A 26,109-nucleotide genomic window follows, 5' to 3' on the forward strand; every position below is an offset into this window, starting at 1 on the left:
TATTAGCACCGTTCTCTTAATACATCCATGATTAGCACCGATTAGCATGGATGCTAGCGAACTCAAGGCATAGCTAGTGTTAAGGAATGACTCACCATTTTAATGGAATTCACTGCCTGTAACTCCATGGCGACAGTGGATTCAGGCACAGCTCTCTTCGTTCTATTCACAACAAAGCATAGCCAGTATTAGATAGGATTTAATTCAATAAATGTCGTTTCTTTTTCTCTTACCGAGTGAATAACGGCTGCCTACGTTCGATGTAGCGCAAAAGAGGCGTGAGGAGACGTAAATCTAGAGATCTGGCGTAGCCTGGTTGATAGCTGATTAGTCAGCTCAGGACCCGAAGTTCACCTATTGGCTTATTTACAAGCCCATCAAAGCTAAGTGAAAGTTAAATCATTTTCCACTATTTTCTCCCATATCTCTTACAACTATTTTTGACCATATTTTAATAACTTGGAAAACAAAACGAATGTCTCAAAATAAAAAAAAAATAATATAGGGGTGTCATTATTGTTAACTTTGATGGGCTTGTAAATAAGCCAATGGGTGAACTTGGGTCTGTGAGTTGACCAATCAGCTATCAACTAGGCTTGTTTGTTGAGCTCATTATTTACGTCTCCTTACGTCCCTTAGGCGCTGCATCGGAATGTGACATCGTATAAGCCTGTTGTTATTCACTCGATAAGAGAAAAAGAATGAAATTTATTGAATTAAATCCTATCTAATACTGGCTATGCCTTGTTGTGAATAGAACGAAACAGAGCTGTGTCTGAATCCACTGTCGTCACGGAGTTAAAGGCAGTGAATTCCATAAAAATGGTGAGTCATTCCTTAACACTAGCTATGCCTTGAGTTCGCTAGCATCCATGCATGGATGTATTAAGAGAACGGTGCTAATACTGTCTATTGCTAATAGTGCAAAGCTAACGGATTAGCTAAAATGCTGTATTCATATGCTAATAGGGTAATTAGCCACAAAAGGCAAGCGGAGTACTGTGTATTGCCTGTGAAAAGGCTAATGATTCTATCTATTGGTTATGGAAAGTAATGTTGCTTTCCAACACTATTGCTAGCTGCGGGTATCTGTTGAATGAATGTTAGTACAATTTGTGTGTTTAATTGTTTAACTGGAGTTTATGGAGAAGTAACTCAAAGAGGCTAATATTTAGTGCATTCTTTCTACTGTTACCTGTGCAGGGAGGGATAAATAAGCACGCATGTCTTAATGCCTCTAAATTACAACACTGTAGCTTAAGTTATGGGAAAATAATACAATTTGAGAGATGTTTACATGCAATTTATGCAATTATATTAAGAATAGTGTTAATGTTACTAAGGTAGGTTCCATAAAACTTGAATTAGAAATGTATTTTTCAGATAAAGGTTCCAAAATAATATAAATGTACTTTTGATACCCTGAAAGGGATTTATATACTTTTGATACTTAAGAGAAGAAATTTAAGAACGGTTGTACAACTGAATAGAGATTTAGATATTTCAATATGGGTTATGAAATATCACCTCATTTTATTTTCATTGTAGCCTAAGCAATTGATTTTATTACTGAATAGTAATTGAGAGAACTGATTTGGCCTTATCTACAGGTGGAGGAGGTGGAGATTTGGGAGGTCAGGTCCAGAGAGGGATATTGGATCACATTGATTCTTCAGATCCCAGAGTCTTCCAGGGGTTACAGATTCCCAGTTCAGTGGGCTGGGTGGCGAGCTACAGGATCGAGACTCAGAACTTATACAGATTGCCCTGGATTCCTTCTTCATGGTGGTAGGACAAACAGAAACCAAACTCATATGGGCCCCAACGTTGAACATCTCTGAACTCTTGTCATCAAAGAACAATTGAGCTCATAGAACTGAAAAGGGTTTATTTTATGAGCGCACTTTATTATTTTAGTTGTTATTTTTCATACCTGTGTTTTATCTGTATATGTGTATGCCATGTTTTTTTTGTATATTAATACACTTCTCAAACTTTATCCTGGTTTCCTAGTCTCTTTATTGATGTTCAATTCTCTGGCTCTTAACAATCTAGTTTTCTTCTGGTTCTGGTCCAAATTCACATTGATATCAACTACATAACACTACTACAAGCTATTTCATAAATGTACATTCTTACTACATCGTAATAAGGGTTACAAATACTTTTTTTACTTGTGTCTCTGTTGTATCTGCTAGCCTTTGCAACTCATTTATAAATGCTTTGTAAAGCATAGAAAGTACTCACTTTAGATGGGCTCACACAGTATACTTAACTAACCAGTAGTAACTCATGAGTTAATCATGGATTACATTATTGGTAAGTATTTGTAACAGATGTGTTAACACCCAAGCTATTAGTTTAGGCCTTTTTCTAAATCATAACATTTTATTTAAGACATAAACAAATGTAGGTCTAGATAGTCTGTTAATCATTAACTTCCTAGTTATAAACAACCGTTTACGTTCCTGAGTACCTAGTTGATAATGGTAAAATTACTTAATCTACAAATGGTTAATGCATCATGTAGGAATTATTAAAAAATATACTGATAAACATTTTACATGGGCTTACTTACAATGGACCAACCATTTACTAACTGCATTTACAAATGCTTTACTGATTAGAATGAATCTAGGAACTATGCTTTACAAATGATAAACAAATACATTACTACTAGTTTGTAGATAGTTTATAAAGGGAAAATTATTTAATTTACTAATGGTTTTTGCAATACTTAGAAAGTGTCAAACTTCTATTTATGAACATTACTTCCAAGAGCCTTATTTACTATGAACAAACCATTTATGAGTGTGTATACAAATGCTTCATTCATGAGAATTAACATAGGAGCAGTGCTTTACAAATGATGAACAAAGCATTTAGCAATAGTTAGTAACTGGTTTATAATGGGAAAATGATTTCATTTCCAAGTGGTTGTTTCATTATTTGTTAAGTATAAATCATGTACTTACAAACATATTTTTCAAGATAGGCTTATTTACTATGAACAAACCATTTATAACTATGTGAATAAATGCTTTACTGATGATGAATTATGTAAGAACAATTAATTAATAATGATGAAAAAAAACATTAACTAATAGGCTTATTTACTATGAACAAACCATTTATAATTGTGTGAACGAATACTTTACTCATGATGAACTATGTATGAACAATTAATAAGTAATAATGAACAAACCATTAACTAATAGTTAACTAATGCTTAATAAATGATGAATTATGGATAGTTATTATAAAGTGTTACCAAAAAAAGAATCCAGAATGGATTGCTGTATGGCATAGCCATATTTGAAAGGGGTCCCGAGACCTCTCACCACAATATATCTGAATCTAACATCAGACCCTTGTGAATGTGCTTTTTGATGAAATGTGATGGTCTGTTTTTTAAGGATAAAAGTTTCAATTTGATTATTCTTTAAATGTAGTTTATCTGTCATCACAGGATTATTAACTGTTCATTCTCTGAGACGGACTTTGAAGTTGTTGCCTCAGCTCTGAAGTCCAACCCTTCCCATCTGAGAGAGCTGGACCTGAGTTACAACGACCTGAAGGATTCAGCAGTGGAGTTTCTGTGTGCTGGACTACAGAGTCCAAACTGTAGACTGGAGACTCTGAGGTCAGTTCATGTATTGTGCTGACATACAGTGTATAACTCACTAGGGCTGTTGGGACAAAAGTCAAATTTAATTTGAATAGTAAAACTATCAATTCTATTTTAATGCTGAAATTACTATTTGAATGTGATTCTTTATGAATATGTTGGCTAATGTTTTTTTACGATTTTTACCTTGTCCTACCTACATGCTTTTTTCGTCACGTCTGATGAACAATCTGTTATGTTTTTAGGACTAGGTGAAACAATCCTCTGTTTAGAACAGGAGGTAAGTGGTGACGATGCATCCATCGGAGTAGTTTCCTCGCTGTGGTTGTGACAGTTCTGGTTGAGTGTAAATTTTTTTTTTTTAGCTTCATTAGGGTCATCAGGTGGTCACCCTTCTTCACTGGTGTTTCAATGATAGGCCCATGACACCTCCAGACAGGTCATCGGCAGCAACTGGCGTCCCAGCTGTGCCCCCCCTCTGCTTTCAACCCTTAGGTGCCGCAGGTGTTATTAGGGGTCCAGGTGGACTCACCCCTTTTCACCCATAGCCATCGACCTGCTTCTTCTTCTGCTGCACATGAGAGGGTTTTGATTGTTTGGCGTAGGGTTTGGCCTCGCACTCCCAATTCCTTAAGCAGCCTGAAGGTTGATTTGCCCAAGAAGAAACTTCAGTCATGCTTATGAACCTCTGCGCCAGCACCTCGGTCCTAGCCGCATCACTGTCGTGCCGATAATGACGTTAAATCAAACACTCACTTAATCGTGACTTAATTCAGTCACGATTAATTATCATATTTCCAACTTGACTTGTTTAGGGTAGATATTTAAACATGCTGAGAATTTCATAAACTGTATCACAAAAGTAAAGACTCAACTTCGTATATGTATATATGTATGTATGTAATAAGGATTAAAACAATAAACTGAAGACTCCCGAAGTGACTTAGTAATTACCGCACGGCTTCTGTGAAAGCTTGCTGCACGTTGTAGCCTACGTGAGAATTTGTACAATAAATATACCAATAATGAAAAAATAGTGTTTTATGCTTATGTTTGACTTATTAGGGCCCGAGCGCTGACAGCGGCGAAGGCCCTATTGAAACTGAAGGAATTATTATTTTTCTTTCTTTCTATTTTCCCGTCAAATGAATTGGCTTTTTGAGGGGCTTAACAAATTTAATTCAAAAACTCACCAAATTTGGCATCAAGTCTGGTGAAGATTTACGTATTTTAAGGGTTTCGGGAATAGAAGCACAAAAATGGCTCGCTAGCGCCCCCTAGAAAGTTAAGAAAATTGAGCCCCTGCAGTGCGTTTAACGTAGACTCACGAAACGTGGTACACATATGTAACATGTCAAGATGTACAAAAAACTTCATTAGAGCCATACCCTAAACCCAACAGGAAGTCCGCCATTTTGATTTCAAAGTTCGAAATTAGTGCGATTTTGGCCATTTCCACATGTCGTACTTTAACGAACTTCTCCTAGAGATTTCATCCGATCAACTTCAAACTCGGTCTGTCCCGAGTTTGAAAAAAAGAAAAACTTTTCGTCATAGGGCGTGGCCGTGGCGGGGCGGCCATTTTGTGCGTTTTGCCGCCGAAACAGGAAGTTGGTGTAACTCGAGTGTACGTTGTCCGATTACCTCGAAACTTTTCAGGATTCATAAGAGTCCAACCCTGAGGACAAATAACGGCCGATATTTACTTAAAGTCATAGCGCCCCCTAGTGGCAACAGGAAGTAGGCTTAAAAGTCAAGGTGCTATACTTTAACGAACTCCTCCTAGAGATTTCATCCGATGGACTTCAAACTTGGTCTGTACCATCCCAACATCTTAGCGATGAAAAGTTATTAAAAGAAAACCTTTTCGTCAGACGGTGTGGGCGTGGCGTGGCAACCATTTTGAGTGTTCAGCGATGAACAAAAAAGTTGTTGTAACTTGAGTGTACGTTGTCGTGTCTGCCCGAAAAGGGTCCAGGCCTGAGGACACCTACAGGCCAAAATTGACTTTTGGTCAAAGCGCCCCCCGCTGGCAACAGGAAATCTGCCTTATATGACAAACATCATCCGATTTGCATGAAACCCAATGTGTGGTCTACGTGTGATACTGAGCCGCCCCCTATAATATGACCACGCCCCCTTACTCAGGCCACGCCCCCTTTCATAACATTTGAAGCGTTTAAGGTAGAGTCTTGTGTGAGGTGTCTTTGAATTCAGCAGAGAGTTCCTTCTTTATCGGTGATGGTTTGGCCCGCCCCCTATGCATAAGCCACGCCCCCTTTCATAAAATTCTAACTTTTTAAGGTATACCCTTGTGTGAGGTATCATTGAACTCAGCAGAGACTTCCTTCTTCATTGGTGATGGTTTGGCCCGCCCCCTATGTTTAAGTCACGCCCCCTTTCATACATGCTGACCCATTTAAGGTAGAGTCTTGTGTGAGGTATCATTCATCTCAGCAGAGGCTTCATTTTTAATTGGTGATGATTGGACCCGCCCCCTATGTTTTAGCCACGCCCCCTTTCACAGCTAATGAACCGTATGACGTATAGTCTTGTGTGAGGTATCGTTGAACTCGGCGGGGAGTTCCCTTTTCATTGTTGACGATTCGCGGCGTCTGAGTGCCGCGCAAATGCACGGTCGCAAGGAGCCGCGTCCGCCAGTAACCCCGACGCGCGCAGAGGCGCGAGGGCCCGTCCATCGCTGCTCGCAGCTTTAATTTGCATTTGTTTTGACTCGTTCTGTTAAAACCAAAAATAAACTAGAAGCATATTTTATCCATGCGTTGTTATTTAAAAGCACAATTTTCTAATTTTGTGGTTGATGAATGTTAATAGAAAAGACTAAAGGGGAAAAACATGAGCATATGTATGTGTGGGACTTAGCTTGATTTAACATCACACTGCATTATTAGTTGTTTTAAATAAATAACTTGTTTAGTTCAATTTGTTATTAGCACCATTTATCATTCAGATATACACAACAGATTCCACAATATGAACCTGGTAATATTGGATGGTGCAAAGAACAGAAAACACAAAATGAGCAAATAACATTCAGAAGATGATCCTCATATCAATCACGTGGTTACAGCTTGTAGCCATATAGCCTTCAAAATTAAGAAGGGACTAGTTTCAGGAAGGATTTCAGGAAATTAAAAGGATAAATAGATTGCTGCCAAGATTTTTGTTCACAGATGTATATAGCTTTGTTTGGGTACATATACAACATGGGCGTTTCCCAATATCCATCCATCCATCCATCTTCGTCCGCTTATCCGGTGTCAGGTCGGCGGGGAGCAGCTCAACAGGGGACCCCAAACTTCCCTTTCCCGAGCAACATTAACCAGCTCCGACTGGGGGGATCGGCGTTCCCAGGCAAGGTTGGAGATATAATCCCTCCACCTAGTCCTGGGTCGTCCCCGAGGCCTCCTCCCAGCTGGGCGTGCCTGGAACACCTCCCTAGGGAGGCGCCCAGGGGCATCCTTACCAGATGCCCGAACCACCTCAACTGGCTCCTTTCGACGCAAAGGAGCAGCGGCTCTCTCCGAGCTCCTCACGGATGACTGAGCTTCTCACCCTATCTCTAAGGGAGGCGCCAGCCACCCTCCTGAGGAAACCCATTTCGCCGCTTGTACCCTGGATCTCGTTCTTTCGGTCATGACCCAGCCTTCATGACCATAGGTGAGGGTAGGAACGAAACTGACCCGGTAGATCGAGAGCTTTGCCTTCTGACTAAGCTCTCTTTTCGTCCACAAGTGCGATAGATTGAATGCAATACCGCACCCCGCTGCGCCAATTCTCCGACCAATCTCCCGCTCCGTTGTCCCCTCACTCGCGAACACAACCCCAAGGTACTTGAACTCCTTCACTTGGGGTAAGGACTCATTCCCTACCCGGAGAAGGCATTCCATCGGTTTCCTGCTGAGAACCATGGCCTCAGATTTAGAGGTGCTGATCCTCATCCCAACCGCTTCACACTCGGTTGCGAACCGATCCAGTGAGTGCTGAAGGTCGCAGGCCGATGAGGCCATCAGGACCACATCATCTGCAAAGAGCAGCGATGAGATCCCCAGCCCACCAAACTGCAACCCCTCCCCACCCCGACTACGCCTTGATATCCTGTCCATAAATATTACAAACAGGATTGGTGACAAAGCGCAGCCCTGGCGGAGGCCAACCCTCACCTGAAACGAGTCCGACTTACTACCGAGAACCCGGACACAGCTCTCACTTTGGTCATACAGAGATTGGATGGCTCTGGTAGAGACCTCCTCACCCCATACTCCCGCAGCACCTCCCACAGTATCTCCCGGGGACCCGGTCATACGCCTTCTCCAAATCCACAAAACACATGTAGACCGGTTGGGCATACTCCCAGGCTCCCTCCAGGATCCTTGCGAGAGTGAAGAGCTGGTTCGTTGTTCCACGACCAGGACGGAATCCGCATTGTTCCTCCTCAACCAGAGGTTCGACTATCGGCCGAACCCTCCTTTCCAGCACCTTGGAGTAGACTTTACCAGGGAGGCTGAGAAGTGTGATACCCCTATAATTGGCACACACCCTCTGGTCCCCCTTTTTAAAAGGGGAACCACCACCCAGTCTGCCACTCCTTTGGCTCCGTCCCAGACTTCCACGCAATGTTGAAGAGGCGTGTCAACCAGGACAGCCCCTCCACACCCAGAGCCTTGAGCATTTCTGGGACGGATCTCATCAATCCCGGGGCTTTGCCACTGTGTAGTTGTTTGACTACATCAATGACTTCCGCCTGGGAAATCGGCGACAATCCCCATCATCCTCCAGCTCTGCCTCTAACATAGAGGGCGTATTAGTCGGATTCAGGAGTTCCTCAAAGTACTCCTTCCACCGCCCTATTACCTCCTCAGTTGAGGTCAACAGTGTCCCCTCCTTACTGTACACAGCTTGGATGGTTCCCGCTTCCCCCTGAGGTGGCGAACAGTTTTCCAGAAGCACTTTGGTGCCGACCGAAAGTCCTTCTCCATGTCTTCTCCAAACTTCTCCCACACCCGCTGCTTTGCCTCTTTCACGGCAGAGGCTGCAGCCCTTCGGGCCCCGGTGCCCTGCAACTGCCTCCGAGTCCTCGGGATAACATATCCCGGAAAGACTCCTTCTTCAGTCGGACGGCTTCCCTGACCACCGGTGTCCACCACGGTGTTCGTGGGTTACCGCCCCTTGAGGCACCTAAGACCCTAAGACCACAGCTCCTCGCCGCAGCTTCAGCAATGGAAACTTTGAACATTGTCCACTCGGGTTCAATGCCCCCAGCCTCCACAGGGATGCACGAAAAGCTCCACGGAGGTGTGAGTTGAAAGTCTGTTGAACAGGGGCCTCCTCAGACGTTCCCAATTTACCCTTACTACGTTTGGGCTTACCAGGTCTGTCCAGAGTCTTCCCCACCCTCTGACCCAACTCATCACCAGATGGTGATCGGTTGACAGCTCTGCCCCTCTCTTCACCCAGTGTCCAAAACATACGGCCTCAGATCAGATGAAACGATTATGAAATCGATCATTGACCTTCGACCTAGGGTGCTCTGGTACCAGGTACACTTATGAGCATCCCTATGTTCGAACATGGTGTTAGTTATAGACAATCCATGACTAGCAAAGAAGTCCAACAACAAACAACCACTCTGGTTTAGATCAGGAGGCCGTTCCTCCCTATCACGCCTCTCAGGTGTCTCCATCATTGCCCACGTGTGCGTTGAAGTCCCCCAGCAGAACAATGGAGTCCCCCACTGGAGCCCCATGCAGGACTCCAGTCAAGGTCTCCAAGAAGGCCGAATACTCCGAACTCCTGTTTGGTGCATATGCACAAACAACAGTCAGAGTTTCCCCCCCACAACCCGCAGGCGTGGGGAGGAGACCCTCTCGTCCACCGGGGTAAACTCCAACACAGCGGCGCTCAGCCGGGGCTTGTGAGTATCCCCACACCCGCCCGGCGCCTCACACCCTGGGCAACTCCGAGAAGAAAAAGAGTCCAACCCCTATCCAGGAGTATGGTTCCAGAGCCAAGACTGTGCGTGAGGTAAGCCCCACCAGATCTAACCCGGTGGCGCTCCACCTCCCGCACCAGTTCCGGCTCCTTCCCCCCAGAGAGGTGACGTTCCACGTCCCCAGAGCCAGCGTCTGCCGCCCGGGTCTGGTCCGGCCGAGGCCCCTGACCTTCGCTGCCACCCATGTGGCATCGCACCCGACCCCAACGGTTCCTCCCACAGGTGGTGGGCCCATGGGATTGGGTTTCCCAATATGTGTTCTTCTATTGACTTGTGTTGTTGTGTCCCTGTGAAACATCATCTCGTGTTGCCAAAGTACTGTCTCAATACACAAGTTCGCATTTCGCCAAGAACAGTTAAAATTCCCGGATGTATGCTTGACCGCCCATTTACCAAGGATACATCGGTTGGTAACTGTATGAACCGAAGCACCTGTATCCCAACATTCATTTCGGCATTCAATGATGGTTGGATTTCCAGTACATAGACAGCCCAAAAAGCGGGACAATTTTAACAATTTTTGGCCATCTTATTCATCACTAAATTCACTTCTGAGAACATTTTAGGCGAGAATTGAACGGTTTATATTTTGAATATAGGCAGTCTTGCGAAAATCTACAGTACAGCGATTTTTCGCAGCTCCATAAAATGACGCAGCCGCCAGCTTGCACCTGCCGGGCCGCTTGCTCAGCGCTCGGACAGTCACACTCGGAGATCCCGCTGTAAGATGGAGGTCTTTTAGGTCGGTCCTGTAAATAAGAGGCTTTTATTTCGCCGTTTCGGATCGTTTGTGTAAATATCACAACACATGTGATTAACTGTCTTTTCGGAGTTAAACTCAACAAGCACACACACACACAAAGGAAAGATATACCATAGATAGACTGTATATTAGTCTATGAGATACACCCGTTTCTTTTCGGGAGACTTGTTTAAATTATGCCATATGCTATAGCCTAAATTATATTTTGTAGTTAGTTCATATTTTTGGTGTATTTGTTTTCTGATTTATTAGAAGTTGAGTTTCAGTCTTTATGATAAATGAACAGTTGTACATAAAGTGGTAACATGTTATGTAGACTATGGAGACACCAACCTTTGTAATTTGAATTTCTAATTTCCATCTCCCTAGGCATATACAGTGCACTACAATAATATAAAAATGATAATTCCACATAACACTAATAGGAACACATAGGACACACTAGTGCATAAGCCTATTCAACACAGTCTCACTCCCTACTCGTCAAATGTATGACGATGGTCAAGGACCCTGGCGTCAAGTTTCAACGAAATAGGGGTACCCTTGACGTTATTTTTTCGACGAGGGGGTCCGTCAGATAGACATTCATGTTATTCCCTCACCGTCGGATATCGACGAAAAGAAAAAACACCCCGCCCCTTAACTTTCAAAATCTGTGACAGTTATTGGTATTTTTAGCTCAATAACCGCTGTTTTAATCAACAATATTCACGAGATAGTATCATGGTTTATATGTATTTCTTTTTATGTTATTATTTCGGTATATTTCGCCAGGGAAGCTGGATTGCTTTTTTTTTGTTGATTTATATTTTTAAACTATAATGCTACATCTATCAACATTTATTTAGATGTTATCATGGTATTCATTTCTTTACTTTAATAATATTATTTCGGTCTTATTACCGGTGAAATATTACAGTATATGCTGTAATACAGAACATTACGATATGATCCGAGCAGGAAGCATTCAAAGCCGATAGGCCTATCCCCCAATGCAATGCGCCATTCATTTCAAAGAATCGGGCAGCGATCAGCTGGTCTTTAACGCCAGGATCGCTTCAATATACATATATACAGTCAGTGGTCAGTATCACTTCAATATACATATATACAGTCAGTGGTCAGTATTACTTCAATATACATATATACAGTCAGTGGTCAGTATCACTACAATATACATATATACAGTCAGTGGTCAGTATCACTTCAATATACATATATACAGTCAGTGGTCAGTATCACTTCAATATACATATATACAGTCAGTGGTCAGTATCTCTTCAATATACATATATACAGACAGTGGTCAGTATCACTTCAATATACATATATACAGTCAGTGGTCAGTATCACTTCAATATACATATATACAGTCAGTGATTGTGTCACCAGCAACAACACGTTGCTCAGTTTTATTCCAGTAAATTATGAACCATAATAACGTTTAAACGAATCCGCGGAAAACTCCGGAAGTGACGTGATACGTCCCGCTCGGCGGATACGAAGATAAAAATATATAATATTCGTAATATTGACGTTGTATTTGAGGAGTTAAACAATAAAGATTGTTATAATATTAAAATACAGTTTCATGTATTTGTTCACGTTTAAACGAATCCGCGGAAGTGACGTGGAAATTCCACATCTCGTCTGTGAAAGAATGTTCCACGTTGTGCGTGAGAATTTACACAATAAAATACTAATAATGAAAAAATTGTGTTTTATATTTAGCACTTTTATTTGCCTTATATATACTATATAAAAACCTACAGTTGAGTGTTTAGAAATACAGCCTAATGGCTTGTTTGACTAATTTGCATTTGTTTTGAATTGTACTGTTGTGAAAAACAATATTCAAAGAGAAGCATTTTTTATTTTATTTTCCATACATAGTTATTTAAAAACGCAATTTTCTAATTTTGTAGTTGATGAATATTAATAGCAAAGACTAAAGGGAAAAACATGAGTATATTTATGTGTGGGACTTAGTTTGATTTAAAATCACACTGCATTATTAGTTGTTTTAAATAAATTACTTTTTTGAAATATCAATTTATGGTAGGCCTAACATATTCATTATTATATTCAGAAGATGATCCTCATATCAATCACCGTGGTTACAGCTTGTAGCCATCCTAACCTTTGTAGCCTTTACTGAGACTACCTTTTCAAAATTAAGAAGGGACTAGTTTTAAGAAGCATTTTCAGGAAATTAAAAGGATAAGCAGATTGTTACCGAGGTTTTTGTTCACTGAGTAAGATGTATATAGCTTTGTTTGGGTATGTCTACATATACAACATTTGTATATATATGGCATTTTTGGCACACTTCTACCTCAGCACTACTGCACAAAGACAAAACTCACACATCTCATTCAACCATTTCACAAACTGAGAAAAAGGGTCATGACATGGGTCAGAGCACTGGTTCCCAACCTTTTTCCTTGGTGCCCCCCCCTACTCATGTCTAAGAAAAGCTGACCCCCCACACACACACACACACCTTTGAAACTGAAGTTGAGGTAACTCTCCAGATAGAGCTGGGTCAGAGGATATCAGAGGTCATAAATGATGAACCAATCCATCGGCTCTGCTCCTATAGGCCCAATGGTGTTCATATGGACAACATGCACCTTTGGCTGGAAGGCCCGTGTTGAAAGTGTGTGTTATCATTTAGAACAGACACCCACGGTGAATCAGATGGTTTATGTTATACAAGGCTGCATTACAGAGAATTTTATTATGACTCTCTCATGAAGGTTGTGTAAGGAATAGAAACCAGTCTCTCCAGGCAAGCACACAGAATATGGTCTGCTCTATCTTTATTCTCCATGCCAAGTATGAGCTCTTATCCTCTGGCAGAAGATATGGGTAAACTTAACATTTCTAAACTATAAAAACGTTGATGATGATATAGGCCTAATTTGGACCTACCTCAATTAAAACTTTAAATAATGTTGCTTGAGATTGAGGGTGTGTAATAGCTTCATGATATGAAGCATGGTTGTGTACTCTCTTGTCACTGTTTGTGAAAGATGAGCAATAGATTGTTGCTGTGTGATGTGCTTCAGTCTAGCCTATATCACTTTGTTCATGTTGTTTTTTATTTTAAGTATGTCAGCTGTATGATAAAACAATATGTCAAGTGTTATTTGTGAAGCATTTGAACTCAAGGCAAATATCCCTCTGGGGACAATAAAGTATCTCCTGCTAAGTGGTCTCCATGATGTGTAAAAATTAAAAACGTTGTCGTAGGACTATAGCAAACACATCGTTGGAAAGGTCTCAACCTGGAGAGGAACATATGTCAGTCTGAAGAGCATACATTACTCCTGCTTTGAAATATTGACCTCTGAACCTTGAACCCAGTACATGTATGAAGGCCTGTCATTTAGCAACAGAAGGTTCTACACACATAAAACCAGCTGTTATAGAAAGCTCTGGACCTCAGCTGTCATGTAGATATGGTCACCAAATTACCTACTGTAAGCACTGTCAAATATGGTAATAAGCTATTTTCACCTATTCAACGATTAGATTTTTAAAATCTGATGACACCAGTGTGTCCCCCATCCCCAAAAACCCCAGGGTGTATCCAAAATTGTACTCTGCCAACTTCTAATTATGAGAAATATATCAATGTATTTAAAAACTACAACTCCCACTATAGACGGGCCCCAGAACCTGTTACAAAGCTTGAGCACTTGTAGTTCTTCCGGGGTGGGTGGGAGGACTTGTTCGGCTCCTGTGTTTCTGCTGTCAGCCGTGAATGAGCTTCATTCCATTTCAGATTGCCACCGCCTGCTGGCCGAGCACACAATACTTGAAACAGTATTTTATTATTATTAATATAGTCATTGTTTACATCCTCAAATACAACATTAGACAAAAACATCAATATTACGAATATTATGTATTTTTTTATCTTCTTATCCGCTGAGCGGCACGTACCACGTCACTTCTGGAGTATTCCGCGGATTTTTTTAAACGTTATTACGGTGCATAACTCACTGGAACAACACAGAGCAATGTGTTGTTGCTGGTGACAAAACCACTGATTTTATATATATATATGTATATTGAAGCAATACTGGCGTTACCGATCCGCTGATCGCTGTGTGATTTTCTGAAATGAATGCCCGCATTGCATTGTGGCAAATCGGCTTTGCATGCGCTCAGCTCGGTTCCTATCGTGTTCTGTCTTACAGCATACTGTAATATTTCAACGGTAATGAGACCAAAATTATATTACAATAAAGAAATGCATACTATGATAATATCTAAATATATGTTGCTAGATTTAGCGTTACAGTTTAAAAAATATCAATAAACAACAAAGCAATCCAGCTTCCCTGGCAGAAATGGACCGAAACAATAACATTAACCTGTTAACCCCCACCTGCCCGTCGGCGGGCCGGTGGGGGTTAACAGACGTGTTCTGATGTGTTACATAATAGTATTTAACCACAAAAGTTCAAAACTTTTGTCAATATGGACATGCTGTATATCGTTTGATTCGTAAAATTCTCTGCAATTGAATCATTCAGTTCATTTTACTGAAATCATAAGCACCAAAGCATTATTCATTATCTTAGTGCTCATGCTATGAAAAAAAAAACCAAAAAAGACGCTGTCCTAAACGCTCAATCGCGTCCATTCCTGGCTTATATATATTCCTCTAGTCCGTAAGTGTCCACAGATCAAAAGGATAACAAGGTTTTTCACAAGAATTAATCCAGGTTATGAATATTGTCCTGTAGAACCCATGCTAATTGTCCGCTAACTGTCTGCTAACTTCATTAGCCGATCTCGTTCCGTCTGAAATAATATATTTTTCCTTGCCCTGCACCGTGTTGCTGGGTATAGTTATTTTCCTCAGGTTGCTGCCTACACAATGACATTATCCCCACCTTTTTCTGTTAAGTTTTCACCCGGGACAACCCCGGACGCCCAAACAAGCGCTCACACTGTGGGCGTCAATACGCTCGTCATCATCTCTGAGCAGCCATCTTAGAAAAAGCTGTCATTGGCTATCAACACGTCAATCATGGCAGTTGTAGCCAATCACATTCCCTTTCCAACGGTATACAGCATGATAGGAATATCCAATGGGAACCAGTCCAAATGAATGGGTAACAGACCTAAGCCCCGCCTCCCAGAGCCAGCATGCGCATACATGTGATTTATGAGAAAAAATATGATCAACAGTGTTTGAATGAATGTAAAAAGGTTTTTAAGTCATTTTAAGTATTTCGTATGTTTTTCTAATAGCATAGAAGTGAGTAAAAGCATTTAGCAACATTTGGTCACTTGGAGAAGTTTTGGAGAGGTTTTGGCACACCGGTGACACTTGTTATACCAAATACTGAAAACTCCCTAGCTCCCACTAGGTTAGGACTAGAGTTCTGAAACTTTATATAGGTTTTTGACAAGGTGTAGAACGTTTGTGTTGTGTCCTGCATAGTGTGGCACAAAGAATTGTTTTGTTATTTTTTTCAAAATTACATTTTTTAGACGGAACAAAATAACTATTTTGAACCATGTTTGAACTGCTGTAGTGTATGTTCTGTTTTAATCACATGCTAATCAAGCACATGTCTATAAAGTAGAAGAAATTAGGTTTCAAATGATGCCTCATACATGTATTTTGGCCTTACAGTTCTTCTGTTATAAGCGTTTCCCTTTGGGAACGAGAAATAGGCGAAAATCAGGCAAAAGAGGTGGATGTTAACAGGTTAAAAGAAATACAATTAAACCATGATAATATTTGCTGAATAAATGTTGATTAAAACAGCGGTTATTGGGCTAAAAATACCAATAATAGCAAAGATGTATACAGTTTATCTGTAAAGAAAGAAAAGTGCTGTGATCAGGGAATCTGTGCGTATACCACGGATGATGCCTGTCATTGACTTACATAGGCATCGCATCCGTGGGCCCGTCACGGAATTTTCTGCGAATCTGTGAAACTGCCACAGATTTTGAGTTAAGGGGCCGTTCTGTGAATTCTGTGAGACCAGGTTGAGGAGAGCTCAGCAGGTTCACCTCAGTGGTGGGATTTTATCTTCCTCAAGCTCAGAGAAGAAGTGAGTTGTAGTTATACTATAAATGCAAATCTGCAATCTTAATTTTTTAATAAAAAACAAAAAAAAATACTGTCTGTATGGCATGGCCATTTTTGAAAGGGGTCCCGTGACCTCTCATCTCAACATATCTGAATCTAACATCAGACCCTTGTGAATGTGCTTTTTGATCAAATGTGATAGTCTGTATTTTAAGGATAAATGTTTCAGATTGAATTATTCTTTAAATGTTGTTTTATCTGTCATCCCAGGATTGTTAACTGTGCACTCTCTGATACTGACTGTAAAGTCGTGGCCTCAGCTCTGCAGTTCAACCCCTCCCATCTGAGAGAGCTGGACCTGAGTTGCAACCACCTGAAGGATTCAGCAGTGGAGTTTCTGTGTGCTGGACTGCAGAGTCCAAACTGTAGACTGGAGACTCTGAGGTCAGTTCATGTATTGTGTTCACATACAGTGTATAACTCACTAGGGCTGTTGGGACAAATTCTGAAAGTCAAATATAATTTGAAAAGTAAAAAAAGCAATTCTATGTTAATGCTGAAATTACTATTTGAATGTGATTCTTTATAAATATGTTGGCTAATGTTTTTAACGATTTTTGCCTTTTTGTCACGTCTGATGAACAATCAGTTACGTTTTTAGGACTAGGTGAAACAATCCCCTGTTTAGAACCTGAGGTATGAGTGGTGATGATGCATCCATCAGAGTGGTTTCCTCGCTGTGGTGGTGACAGGTCTGGTTGAGTGGAATGAGCATGGCGGTTTTTATCATCAGGTTGTCACCCTTCTTCACTGGTGTTTCAATGATAGGCCCATGACACATTGGCATTGGCAGCAACTGGCATCCCAGATGTGCCCCCCGCCCTCTGCTTTCAACCCATACATGCCACAGGTGTTATTAGGGGTCCCGGTGGAGCACCCCTTGTCACCCATAGCAATCGACTTACTTCTTCTGCTGCACATGAATCAGAATCAGAAAGGTGTTTTATTGCCAAGTACGTTTTTTAACACATACAAGGAATTTGTTTTGGTGTTGTTGGTGCACATCACACATTCTTTAAATGTAATATTAAACAATATAAGTATAGGTATAAACAATATAAGTATAAGTATATGTACACAGTATGTATTAAATTAAAAATAAAGATAGAAATAAAATAAAATAAATAAATAAAGAGCAAAGAGCATTACAGCAGAGAGAACAGTGGCATGAAGAGCCAGGTGGAGAGTCAGGGTGGTTTCCGGGCCTTGTTAATAAGGCTAGTGGCGGAGGCGAAAAAGCTGTTCATGTGGCATGAGGTTTTACCTGGTTTTTACCAGATGGTGATTGAGGATGTGAGGATGGACTCAATGATGGCTGTGTAGAAGTGCAACATCATTGTCTTTGGCAGGTTGAATTTCTTCAGCTGCCGCAGGAAGTACATCCTCTGTTATGCTTTCTTGACCACCTCCCAAGACTCCACAGTGTCAATTGTGGAGCCACAGAGGGTGATGGGGGCAGGTGGAGCTGGGTTCTTCCTGAAGTCCACAACCATCTCCACTGTCTTTAGAGCGTTGAGCTCTAGGTTGTTTTGCTTGCACCACTTCACCAGGTGGTCAGCCTCCGACCTGTAGGCGGACTCGTCTCCATCAGAGATGAGTCCGATGAGGGAGGTGTCGTCCGCGAACTTCAGAAGCTTGACGGACTGATGACTCGAGGTGCAGTTGTTGATGTACAGGGAGAAGAGCAGAGGCGAAAGAACACAGCCCTGAGGGGATTCGTTGCTGATGGTCTGTGAGTTGGAGACGTGTTTCACCAGCTTGACATGCTGCTTCCTGTCAGACAGGAAGTCAGTTATCCACCTGCAGGTGGAGTCAGGCACACCAAGCTGGGAGAGCTTCTTCTGGAGCAGAGCCGGGATAATGGTGTTGAAGGCAGAGCTGAAGTCCAAAAACGGGATCCTGGCATAGGTTCCTGCAGAGTCCAGGTGCCGGAGGATGTAGTGGAGGGCCAGGTTTACTGCATCGTCTACAGATCTATTTGCTCTGTAGGCAAACTGCAGGGGGTCCAGGAGGGGGTCGGTGATGGCTTTGAGGTGTGAAAGCACAAGGCGCTCAAAGGACTTCATAACCACAGAGGTCAGGGCGACGGGTCTGAAGTCATTAAGTCCTGTGGTCCTTGGCTTCTTGGGGATGATGGTTGAGGTTTTGAAGCAGGCTGGCACGTGACATGTCTCCAGTGAGGTGTTAAATGTCTGTGAAAACTGGAGACAGCTGATCAGCGCAGTGCTTCAAGCTTGATTGGGAGACAGCATCTGGTCCAGCAGCTTTCCTGGGATTCTGTCTCCTAAAGAGTCTGACATCCCTCTCGTGGATGGGATGAGAGGGCTTTGATGGTTTGGCGTAGGGTTTGGCCTGACACTCCCAATTCCTTAAGCAGCCTGATGGTTGACTTGCCCATGAAGAAACTTCAGTCATGCTTACAAACCTAGCCGCATCACTGTCGTGCCAATAATGACATTAAATCAAACTCTCGTTTAATATTGCTTAATTCAGTCACGATTAATTATCATGTTTCTAACTTGACTTGTTTAGAGTAGATATTTAAAAATGCTGAGAAGGGATTTCATATACTGTATCACCAAAAGTCCAGACACAACATATAAACACAATCGTTACTGGTCTTCTTATATATTTCTCTAAATGTTAAGCTTTATTAAATTTAAACCACCACTCTCATGTCAGGATTTAAGATTTAACAATTCGGAAATCTTTGAATGTTTTTACTGCTCATTCAGTCACAATTAGTTCAAAATAATATAGCCAGAATGTGAATGTTTAAAGGGATTTTATATTCTCTACCACCAAAAGTCCAGACTTAACTTTTAACAAAAATGTTATTTGTCTTCTTCATTACCGTCCCTCCAACAAAGCTCTGTTCATCATTAAATGTACAATATGAATGAAACCTTTGAATTAAACCTTTAATACCCCGAGCGGAATTTGTTTTACACTCAAGGGAGTCATATTAAACATTAAACATTAACGACATACAACAATACAACAGTAAACAACCATAAACAATAAAAACCACACCAAACATCAAACAACAATGAAGACTTAGACAATACAGATTACAAAACATAAACAACGACAACAACAATGCAGCAAAGGTGGTGACATACAATCATCAATCCAATACCTAATACCTAAAATAATTTAATGAATAAAAGAAAATAATCAATAGTGACCATTATCAAATTTCTATGTGCCTGTGTGTGATCTGTTCAGTAACGGAGGGCTCCTCTACACAAATATGTAATGGCACATTTGGTTTTTGTTAAGCGCATTCAAAATCTACATCCAGAGGGGAGGGGGAAAAACTCCAAGCAAAGTGGGTGGGATGGATCATCCAGTATCCTCAGGGCCAGATTGAGGGTATACTGTTCTGTGAGGTTGGAGATGCTTTTAACATTGGATCCGGTAATTTTCCTGCCCATGTTAGTTACCTTGTCCAGCAAGTTCCAATTCTGAAAGAAAGACCACCCCCCCACACACACAGCACTGGATGGTGAAAGTCACCACACTCTGAATTAAAGTTAAATAAAACTATGTCAGAGTTGTTGCATCTGCATTAAAACTACGCAGTTTCCTCAACAACAAAAAAGCCATTGCTGTGCTTTCGAATATCTTGCTAGTGTGTGGGCCGACCAGGTGAGTTTGTAATCAATAATAGTGCCCAGATACTTATACTCCTCCACAGTCTCAATGACTGTCCCATCAATTGTTACTGGTTGCAGTGGAGGGGGCCTCTTCTTAAAATCAATCACCATTTCTTTGGGTTTAGAAATGTTTAAATTTAGTGAGTTTTGATTGCACCATTAATGGAAGTGGTCAACTGTATAACTTTATATGTAACTTTCTGCTGCTAGGGATCTCTCTGTCAAAACAATGGATGGTAAATTTCCGATGACATTGGGAAGTTGCGTGGAATTATGGGAGTTGTCCAATGGCCGATGTTGTTCAGTAGCAGAAGATCTCCCAGCTGCCCGGAGTTATCTCCCCATTCACTTTGCTGTAATCTTAAATAGTCGTTTTGGTGCTTAAACCACCTTTTGTTGGGTTAATTTAGCTAACTGTGAAGACAGCTAAATGCAAAGGGGGGAGAAATTCGTCAGGGAGGAGATTTTTGGCACGACCACTGGTAGCGCTAATGGAGACGTAGCTAACGTTATGGATGGACGTTGTTCTGACTCGGGCGCATTGGTCTGATATGGTCTGTTTCCCAACGCTTCATTAAATTGCCTTTAGTGTCATTAGCACCCCGGCACTGGAGTTAAGTGCTGGCCGGGTACCGATTGCTGTAATGGTTGTGGCTGGCTGCTAGCTGACTGGGGGCTAACAGTAACCATATGTCCCAGGGCTGTTGTCAGCTGTCATCCCGAGTGTAGTCTATCTGCACCGGGGCTAGTGAGGCACACCAACCGGGGTGTGCTATCTGGCTAAATTAGGATTAGATTAATCGTCTATGTAAACAGCTAACATTAACGTTACTAGTAAATTCATTCGTCTTTACCACTGTCTTTATTTTCTGAGCTCACTAGATGGTGCTCTCTGTTCAAAGAAAAAGGTTAAATGAATGGCAATTCAGTGGGTTTTCAAACCCTTTGTTGAACAGAGAGCGCCATCTAGTGAGCTCAGAAAGTAAAGACAGTGGTTCGCGAAACTTCATTTGACCATCACTACCGCCAAGAACATTAATCTTTGAAAACAGTGTTGAAAAATTCTTTGTAAACATTCAAAGATTTTCAATGTATTTTATTCTGATTTAGAATCACTTCATAAAGAATGATTCAGATTCCTTTTACGGTCAAAAAAAAGAGTACAATGAAATTCCATTGAACCAAGTGAGGATGGCATTCAAGCAATGAATTAGTTTGAAAAATTAAACCTCACATATGAACTGTGGCTGGGATCCAGAAATAATTAATAGTTTAATATCAAGCGATTTTGGTTAATGGACATTTGTTTATTCCTGATTATACAACAAGTAGATCAGACCAGACAATCTGATTGGATCACATCAGCTCTTTGGATCATATTGGCTGTTTTGCTGTTCACGGACGTATAGTAGCTAAATCCATCCATGAAAAATATATTTCTTTAAGTAGATATAGTTAAAACCAGATTAAGTTAGCCAAGCAGTTTGGTGTTTATATGTGTGGTAGTTATGGTTGGGGGGGATAAGAAGACATGGAGATGAACTTCCTTCAGATCTTCTGTTGTTGTTCCACATGACTAACAATTCACTTCTTTGTTGGATTCTCCAGAGCAGGGAGGGGTGTATCGATTCATTACACCAAGGGGCCACATGAGAAACAGGGACTGTTGTGGAGGGCCGTGGACCAATAGGATGAACTCCGTTCTGCTCAATATCAATTTTATGTCAGGCTGCACAGCAGAGTCCACCAAACACTCTTTAAAGCTGCTCTAACCCATGTTGGGGGACGTCACTTCTTGTTGACATTCAAAGTATTGTCAAACAAAATGAGGCATGCTCGCCCCTACCTCCTCCTCTTCCTGTCCCCTCCCCCTTCCTTCCGCACACTTCTTGTCTGTTATTGGCTGGAACTCTGTTATGTTTGGTGGTGCAGGTTGCCGCAGTTTGATTTTGTTGCCATTTGTGGAGCCTGGGCTGTCTACAGAGACAGGGTTTTTTACAATTTGTTCAGGGGACATGCAGCTAGCAGATAGTGAGGAGATGTTTTTTACGGTGTGTCCAGTGGACAGGCAGCTAGCAGATAGTGAGATGTTTTTTACAGTGTGTTCAGGGGACAGGCAGCTATCAGATAGTGAGATGTTTTTTACAGTGTGTTCAGGGGATAGTCCAACCCGGGCTCACACCAGGTTGTGTAATAGTCACGTTATTTTGATTTATTAATTTGTGTACAGGTCACGATTATAACGTTTATTTCGTGTACACGCAACGACTTTTGAACATGTACTGGTTACAATTTTCGAACCCGCTCGGGGGGACGCTACAACGGGGAAATGAGGCGCCACACGCCGGCCACAACAACGGGACGGGCCGCCACTCGCGGGACGCGATCCCCGGGCGCAGGGGCACAAAGCAACGGGGAAACGTAATGCCACACGCCGACCACAACAGCGGGATGGCTCGCCACTCGCGGGACACACAGGGGGACAAAGAAACGGGGAAATGAAACGCAACAACGGGGAAATGAAACGCCACAATAACGGGACGGTTGTGGTTAGGAAAAAAGGAACAGGGAAAGGAACCGTCACACGGTGAAAAGTCCTTTGTTTTTTGACCCATCCACCACCCCGACCAACCTTCCTACGTGGGCTTTCCCCTTATCAGTACTACTCGCCACCATCATCGTACTTTGATTACGAAATATGCCTCCCATTGAAATACATTGCTTTAAAAATTGTAAGCGCCACACGAAAAAAACATTTACGTAACCTGTCTGCGACTTAATAGATTCAATAAAGTAACCGTATCACGTACTGCCTTGAGACCTGGCTGGACAGGCCAGGTCTGTATTTTACAAAAAATGTTGTAGCCTAAAAAATCGCATGACGTTGCTTAAAGCACCTTTATTAAACTCCCCTTCAGAAAATGGCTTACAGTTTTTGGCGATTTTATGGGATATCAAAAAGCTGGTCTTGACTGCTGAATCTTTGGATGCCTTTTTGCTGTGCCCACTCTGCATCAGTCAAGTTGTATTTCTTTGCATGTTTACTGTAGTGGCAATTCAAATTATAATCCTTTTACACAATGATCTGTTCTACGCAAACTAAGCACACAGCTTTACCTTTGACTTTGGTAAATAAATACTTAGAAGTCCATGTTTGGTTAAAAACTCAGTACTTTGTATTGACCTTTCTTTTTTTTCCCATGACCTGACATGTTTGAGGGATAATAGCTCATTCACGTCCATGCTAACCTCTCTCGTGCTCAGTTTGGAGTTGACCCACCTTTTCTCAGGTTAATTTAGCAAACTGTAAAGACTGTTTTCAGACGCTTCATTAAACTGCCTTTAGCGTCATTAGCATCCGGCACTGGAGTTAAGTGCTGGCCGGATCCAGATTGCTGTAATGGTAGAGGCTGGCTGCTAGTCGACTGGGGGCTAACAGTAACTATATCACCCAGGGCTGTTGTCAGCTGTCATCCCGACTGAAGTTTATTTGCACCATGGGAATGAGGCAGACTAAACTGGGTGTGGTAGCTGACTAGCTAGCTGACAGCTAACATTAACCTTACTAGTGAACTCATTTGTGGGTTAGGCCAGCTCTTCTTTTATCTTTGCTCAAAAGAATTATGCTACTAATAACTTAATGAGCGTCTTGAACGATATTGTAACCCTATAATGTTCCCCACAAAGAATTAGCATTAATGTTAGCTACTTGTCAACAAGCACATTGTAGCATCGTTAAGCTGGATCGATATTATATATATATATATATATATATATATATATATATATATATATATATATATATATATATATGAGATCTCTGCTGTATTACTGTGTTGCAAAATTACATGTAATCAATCACAAAATGATGCCATGTGGCAAAAAAAACAAGATTAGTTATTTACAGAGTATTTCTTTCTGTCATTGTATGATTTAAAGTTACTCCTGAATATATAATTTGGGTGCCAATGTTTTGACAGAAGTTGTGAGTAACTAGAGGGTGAAAGGTTATATGATGCCACTGACAGGCAACTAAAGGAATCGTGCCATGTAAAAATAAAATAACAGATTTCTCTGGGTTTGTAATTTGGTGGAAAGATTTGGGATAGTGTAACACAACTCATAAAAATGTATAAAATAGCTATGTTTGTTTTCAGACATTTTAATGCAGTAAAGTACCATTTAAATATTCTGATATGTTTCAGCAGGAGTTAAATATAAATAACTTGTTTCCTTCCTGTTGTCTCTCCAGACTGAGTGTCTGTAATCTGTCAGAGAGAAGCTGTGAAGCTCTGTCCTCAGTTCTCAGCTCCCAGTCCTCTAGTCTGAGAGAGCTGCACCTGAGTAACAACAATCTGCAGGATTCAGGAGGGAAGCTGATCTCTGTTGGACTGAAGAGTCAACACTGCAGACTGGCGACTCTCAGGTCAGGATCCCATTCAACTGATGACTATTTCAAATCTTCATTAATTTTAGTTGATAAAACAGCTGATGTGTAGCTTTGTGTCTGCTGATACGATAAACTTGGGCAGTAGTTAATAGACTCAGAGTTACTTAAAATGAGGGTGTTTCATCATTTGCTTTTGTTATTGAATAATTAAATAACACAAATTCAAGTTAATTTATTTATATAGCACATTTAAACAGCCGCTAGACAGACCAAAGTGCTTTACAGAGCTAGCATATAAAAACATAAAACCAGCAAGACAAAGCATAAAACACGGAATAAAAAAAAAAAAAAAAAGCTAAGAGTAACCTTAAAACACTGACTCAGGTATACAAAAGAAGGACCAACCTAAAAGAGGAAATCAATACGCTAATGAGAATAAATAGGTTTTTACCAACGACTTGAAGATAGCAAAGTTGGGGGCTGTTCTAATCTCTAAAGGCAGGGTGTTCCACAGACGAGGCCCTGCCACCGCAAAAGCGCGCTCCCCTCTCCGCTTTAGTCTGGCACGAGGGACTACCAGCAGAACCTGGTCGTGTGATCTTAGGCTTCTGGGAGGAGTGTACGAATGAATAAGTTTGGATAGGTAGACGGGAGCAAAGTTATGTATAGATTTGAAGACAAATAGAAGGATTTTGAAATCTATTCTCTGTCGAACGGGCAGCCAGTGTAGAGATTTGAGAATAGGGTCATATTTGCGACAGCATTTTGGACTAACTGAAGACGGGCAATTTGAGAACTAGATATACCACAATAAAGTGAATTGCAATAATCTAACCGGCACGTAATGAATGCATGAACCGCCATTTCCAGAGTTATCAGGGTAAGAAAGCCTTTGATTTTAGACAATAGACAAAGTTGGAAAAAACCGGAGCTGATAACAGATGAAATGTGTTGATCAAATTTTATGGACTGGTCCACAAGAACACCCAGGTTCCGCACTTGGAGATGTTTTTTTTAAAGTGTGTTCAGGGGACAGGCAGCTAGAAGATAGTGAGGATTTTCCTGTTGTCTCTCCAGACTGAGTGGATGTAACCTGTCAGAGAGAAGCTGTGGAGCTCTGTCCTCAGTTCTCAGCTGCCAGTCCTCTAGTCTGAGAGAGCTGGACCTGAGTAACAACAATCTGCAGGATTCGGGAGGGAAGCTGATCTCTGTTGGACTGAAGAGTCCACACTGCAGACTGGAGACTCTCAGGTAAGGATCATTAACCCATTCAACTGATGACCATTTAAAATCTAAATTAATTTTAGTTGATAAAACAGCTGATGTGTAGCTTTGAGTCTGCTGATATAAACTTAGGCAGTAGTTAATAGACTCAGAGTTACTTAACATGAGGGTTTTTCATAATTTGCTTTTGTTATTGAATAATTAAATAACACAAGTTCAAGTTCATTTATTTATATAGCACATTTAAACAGCCGCTAGACAATAGACAAATGACAAAGTTGGAAAAAACCGGAGCTGATTACAGATGA

At 41.3% G+C, this 26,109-nt stretch overlaps 1 protein-coding gene and 1 pseudogene across 1 annotated transcript in view; one reads left to right on the plus strand and one right to left on the minus strand.

Moving 5' to 3' along the window:
• LOC114553062 (NACHT, LRR and PYD domains-containing protein 3-like) overlaps positions 1 to 26,109 on the minus strand; it is a 256,918-nt gene that overhangs the window by 96,580 nt on the left and 134,229 nt on the right. The gene's annotated exons all lie outside the window — the stretch shown is intronic.
• Positions 1 to 26,109, plus strand: part of LOC114552327 (protein NLRC3-like) — a 37,123-nt pseudogene that overhangs the window by 10,254 nt on the left and 760 nt on the right.

The sequence above is a fragment of the Perca flavescens genome, chromosome 3, assembly GCF_004354835.1.
Source record: "Perca flavescens isolate YP-PL-M2 chromosome 3, PFLA_1.0, whole genome shotgun sequence".
In the NCBI taxonomy this organism is placed as follows: Eukaryota; Metazoa; Chordata; class Actinopteri; order Perciformes; family Percidae; genus Perca; species Perca flavescens.